Raw genomic sequence first — 5,936 nt, 5'->3', positions numbered from 1 at the left:
CAGAGACTTATTTTGAAGAATGGAATTTTAAGGAAGCATGACAACCTCAGTTTCCATGTGACAGAAGAATTTTGGCTGCTGAGGAAGGTTTCCCAACTATAAGTTAGAGCCAGATTTTCCAGTGACTGAGTTGCTCTTTGGGAGTTAGATACATGGGTAACCCTCACCTCTGCTTCCAGTAACAGCGGTTCCCTTTAGGGCGCTGTTCATGGGACTCCTACACATCTTCTTTCCTAATGACCCAAAGGCTCTCAAGGGACTTTATCCTCCTGTTGTGTGCATTAGAAATACTTTTACTGTTTTATCCCATATTTATGCATTTTAGTATGACCAATTGATGTCTACCACAGGCATAGGGCTATATCACACTTCATTATCTATCCAAGAAATATATTTTCTTCTTTTCTTATACCACCATAATACTTTAACACTACCATATCATCACAGTTTTACAACTGAGAGTCAGAGAGATTGGTTGTTTTGTCCAAGATCCTCTAGGGAAACAATGAAGTAGCCAAAAGCGAACAGCCTTTGGAAGCCATCCAGTTGAGTTCCCTCTTCATGGCAGTGTGACCACCTGACAAGAGATCACTGAGCATCTGCTGGGCTCTCCCTGTAAAGTGAGATGACCAGTTCTCTTGTTGGACGGTTCTGGTTGTTGCCAGTTTTCCTTTGTGGAGCTGAAATGTGCTTTTCTCTAACTTCCACCTATCGATTCTTACTCACTCTCTTATAAGAGCATGCTTGTAACTACTTCTGTGTAACTTGTCTTCAGATTTTAAAGACAGTGTCCTAGCCTCCTTGCCACCTTCCCATCTCTAGGCTAAGTATTCCATCTATCCCTTTCAGTTGTTATTTACATCTCCAGGTTTCCAGATTTCTCACTATTCTGTCTTCTATTCTCTGGACATAGTCTCAATGTCCAATGACCCTTTTAACTCAAAAATGGTTTAAACGCAATCCTTTAGATATGACCTGACTAGTTGAATGCCCAGTAGACCTGTTTTCTCCCAACACCTGACCTCTGTCATGACCTAGAAGGAGATCTATGCTTTTTATGCTTCTATTTTGGAATACCTGAAAAAGTAGTGAGTTTCTTGTCATTGAATATGCTAAGTAGATGCATATATGTTAGGGATGTTACAGATAAAAATAGATACATTGGGAGAGTAGTATTCTTACAAAAATAAACTAAAATGGCTATTTTTACAGAACTTTTATGAAATAACAACTATAAAATATAGGTCATATTACAGTATAATATTGGCACTAATACTTGAGTGAATATTCTTCTCTTAGGACACTTAGGTTCTTTTGTTTTTGTGACCAATCACTGAATAAATTCATTAAGGTATTTTGCATCTGTGAAAGACCCATCCTTCATCAAAAACTTTATTTCACAAAAATTCCATCAACATTTTCTCTTCACTTCATCATGAGGGTGCTTTAATTTTCTCCATGTTTGGCTGCATTGCTTACTTCTTCTTTTTTTTCTGGTCTGCTTCCTCCTTCTTCTGAGGTAATGTCTACTCATCACATATAGGGTCAACATTTGGTGCAATACAACTAGATTGTGGCAAACTTTGGGAAATCTCTTACTCCAAATAGTTATTAGCATTGTTTTGTTCATTACCAACTACTCAGTCATTTTCTTAACTAGGATAATATTAACTGTGCTCTGTTTGATGCTCTCAGACATTCACCTTTTTGTAAGTAGAATATTGTTTACTCTGAATCCTAAATTCAAGATTTTGAAATGTATATTGACTTTATCATACATTTGGGGCTGTGTAGTGGACTGTTTTTTGCCAAATTATGGCAGTGAGAAAATTTATGGTGTCTGTTATAAACAAAGTAATTCTATAGTGTCTAAGTTAACATTCTACTGGAGTATATAGTCTTATTTGTTTTTCCCATGAGGTAATTTTTAAAATTTTAAAATGTGTGTCTACAGTGAGATATTTAGGCCAATACTATGTTGCAGGTAAAGACATTCAATGAGAGGGTTCTTGTGTTACAAGGAAAAGATGCTAAAAACCAGAATCTTTCAAGTAAATTGTGGTGTGTAACGGTTCCACCACCAGGGAAGGGCGGCACGTTGAAACTTCCATGACTGTTAATCTTGAGAGACAGCATGCATGGTCTTGTTGGACTGAAGCCTCTGGCTGTCTTATCAAGCCCGGGGTACAAAAGTTAACATCACATTCCATCCCTTCTGGCCCAGCAAGCAAAGTGAAGAAGGTTGGAGTGGATGGATGGTAGATTGGGTCCTTTGACAAGTAAGCACAGAGGACGAGTCACGAGTGTTTCCCATTTCTTGATGTTGCCAGCTGTCTCCCCAAAGTCATCAGAAATATACAATAAGAATCTGAATTTGTTTGGCTTGCTTAACTTGTTTTGGAGAGTGGGTGAGAAAGGTTTCCAGCTGGAGTTGTCAATTTTTTTCTGCAGCAGATACCTGCCTTTGCCTTTAGCTTCTTTCTGAGGGTAACCTGATAGGCTTTTGCTACTATTCAGTGTATTATTCTGGTTTCTGTAGGCCCCCAGGCTGTCAGGCAGACTGCGTGGGCTGGTAACTGCACAGAGTGCTGGGCATGGAGCGGGGACTCTGGCCCTGGCTTTACTGGCCGCCGAATGACCTTGGCAAGTGAGGTAACTGGTCCTCTTTTCTTGTCTTGCTTTATAACATTGAGACTCCCTCCGCCAGGTTTTTTTTTTTTTTTAGTTTGTAACCACTAAATAAATGGCAAATGAGAGCTTCTTGAGTGAGTTAACACTTCTCTGAACATGTTAGTGGCTCAGCCTGTAATCCCATGCCTTTGGGAGGCTGAGGTGAGTGGATTGCCTGAGCTCACTAGTTCAAGACCCACCCAGGCAACTTAGCAAGACCTCATCTTTACAATAAATCAAAAATCAACTGGACGTGGTAGTGTGCGTCTGTAGTTCCAGTCACTTGGAAGGCTGAGGTGGAAGGATTGCCGGAGCCCAGCAGGTCGAGGCTGCGGTGGCTGGGAGCGGCCATTGCACTCCAGCCTGGGCGATAGTGTGAGACTCCAACTCAAAAAAAAAAAAAGACATATTAATAGATTGGGTGACTTTTGGGGAGACTAAGGTGAAATAAACAAAATGCTCCAAATGCATTTAATACTGTGTGTATTGTGAGTTGTCTATGTTAAGGAAAAGATGTAAATCTTGCCTAATTTGTAGAAATCATTTCAATCTCTTTTGGGGAGAAGCAATGTTGCTATGTATGTTGTCCATGTAAATTGTATCATAGCATTAGAGAATTCCAGATGACGCTGAAGGATTGTTTAGTCACTTAAACCCTTAGATCCCCTTCAGTTGATTCATGTGCCCACTCCAAAATGATCTAGTTTGCTAAATTTTAAAATTGCATCAGGATTATTTCATCTCTTTAGGGCTTTCACTTTTTAATTTAATTTTGCTGCATTAAAAAAAAAACAGTAGTGGATGAATTATGGTCATCCTGAAAAAGTATTTGGGTTTCAGTTTTCATAAATTTTATTCCAGGTTTCACATCCCAGAAGTCTGCTATGTCTTTAAAATCTTGTTATCTCATTAATACTCCTGCCATCCTGTTAAGGGCCCTATAAACCTGTAGCTTTCAGTTACCCGAGATTCACTCTGAAGTTAGCCATGTGATCTTTTCTGAGGTGTGTGTCCATAAGACTCCTTGGGGAGCCCTATGTTTATGATCTGAAAGTGTTGAACTCAGGGTGACAGTTGGGCTCAAGTCTGGTGGGAGGTTTTAAACATTTTAATGTGCTCTACTATGGTAGAACTGTTATCTAATAAGAGCAAGCCTGTGATCCATTCTCGTTCCCTGATTTTTATTCCCATGAGCCATCAAATGAACCCACTACAGGGGGTTGGAAATATGCTTTCTTATGATTATGGGATAATCATAAGAAATGCTGCTGTTGCTTTTTCCAACCACCACATGTGGTGATTAGGCTCTTCAGAATGACATTGGGGTACACTCTGAGCAAACAGCAACAGCTTTACAAATAAGTTATAATAAATAAAGTATGTAAGACATTTCCCCCCAGCCAGATGTAATTTTTAAGAGCAACAGAATGAATTTAGAGTGGTCTTCCACAGGAAAGTTTGGGAAATACCTAGGTGGACCAAAAAGGCAGCCATGCTGTTAGAAATAAGCAAATTTCTTTTTGCTTTCAGGTGCAAATATATGATGGCTCATTAAATTTTGCTTTTAGGATGTCTTAGAAAGTGCATGCATAAAATCTAAGGACTTTAGTGAGCATTTAGACAGATAGTACACAGAGAGTTGTGGTTCATTTTTCTGAGTGTTTAGTAATTGATGTGATGCTTGCAAATTGAATTGCATTTTACATCTGGTAGAGAGAACTCCAGCTCCTGGGGGAGTTTTGAAAAGTGTGAGCTTAACCTGTGTCTCTGAGTCCGGTCTCAACCACCTAAAATAGCAGCTTGAGTATTTCTAGCAGGAAGAGCATTTGGGTTGGAGTGGGGGCGGCTAGGGGACTTGTCCTGAAACTGAATTTCCTTTGTAAGCACTGTGTTTTAACCATGCTTCGATGTTTACTTAGGTGGGCTTGGGGTGGGAGGTTTCAGGCTGTGGTCGGCGGCCTTGAACCAGACCAGAGCCACGAGTGCAGGCATGTGCGCAGAAATTTGAGGCTTTTGCCCAACCCAGCCTGTGGCCAGCCTTGACATTCCGAAGTTTTTAGAAATTTGTTCTCCTCTCTCCTGGGTGGGAGTTAAAAAGCCAGCAGTGGGGACATCTCGTGTATGGACCTGGGCCTCCAAGTTGCCAGGGAGAGCTGGGCCTGGGAGACCGGGCACCTGACCTCAGGGAAGCCTGGCTCCTGCCTGGTGGCCTTAGAGCAGGGACTGGTCACTCAAACACCAAGGCAGACATCCTGCCAAACCAGGATCCCCTGAAGACATTCTCACCGAAACTGAGTATTTGTGCTGTTTATTCCTTTTTCCCCTATCACTTTTGTCTGCATTTGTTTTATGCTGAATTTATTTCTGTGCTATAATTTTTTTCCTTCAATTTCTTCTGAGAGATCTTTTTCTCCTGTACCCCTTCCTCCTATGTCTTAGGAAAAACCTGTTCCTTTTCAGTGAGGATCTTCTCAATGTGGCAGAGGGAACTAACATATGAGTTGATTACAACCATGAGTCCTGCATGTCCAGGGGCATATCTTGTGGGCTTTGTTAACCAGGATGTGCTCAATGACCACAGATCTACATCTAAGACCTCAAGTTCAGCATTACTCTCTGCATTTTTAAGCATGTGCAGCAAAAATTCAGCCCTCTTTTTTGGGCTACCGACCCTGTGTCCAGCCCCATTGTTTGGCCTGGGCACACCCCCCATCTCCATTGTTGTAGTGTCTGAGTGGCACATGCTGTATATGTAAAGTGATATACAGTATGTTTCAGATACTTGGTGGCCTTTCATTCGTGTATACCCTTGATGGCTTGAGCACTTTCTCAGATGTTCTTGAAGTGAATATACAGGTTGGAGCCTTGGGATTTGCATGACTTTGTGGTGTTTATGGGTCAAGCGAGTAGGAACCATCCTGGTGGGTCACCTCAGGGCACTTAGGAGAAGAGGAAGAGCGGGGTGTACTGTTTCTTCCTTTAACAGATGTCCGATGAGCACTTTCTAGAATGATGTTCTAGAAATGGAGGATGCAGCAGTGAGAGAACAGAAAATATTCACTCTCTTGGAGCTTAGATTCTATCAGGGGAGGCAATCAGTAAACAAATATGTTTATACTTAGGTCAGATTATTATACATTTTATGTAGAAAAATGAGGCAGCTTAAAGAGAGAGTAGAATGAAGGGAATTGCACGTTAGGTGGTTGGTCAGCGACAACTGCTCTGGGATGGAGCCTTTTGAGCAGGCCCTTGACTGAACCCAAGAA

At 41.2% G+C, this 5,936-nt stretch overlaps 1 pseudogene; it reads right to left on the bottom strand.

The window, feature by feature from the left end:
- Positions 1-5,017: 5,017 nt before the first annotated feature.
- LOC103254653 lies at positions 5,018-5,609 on the bottom strand (annotated as a pseudogene).
- Between the last annotated feature and the right edge of the window lie 327 nt (positions 5,610-5,936).

The sequence above is a fragment of the Carlito syrichta genome, unplaced genomic scaffold (assembly GCF_000164805.1).
Source record: "Carlito syrichta isolate Samal-C Ts95f unplaced genomic scaffold, Tarsius_syrichta-2.0.1 Scaffold287259, whole genome shotgun sequence".
Taxonomy (NCBI): Eukaryota; Metazoa; Chordata; class Mammalia; order Primates; family Tarsiidae; genus Carlito; species Carlito syrichta.
This window is presented reverse-complemented; position numbering and strand designations above follow the sequence as displayed.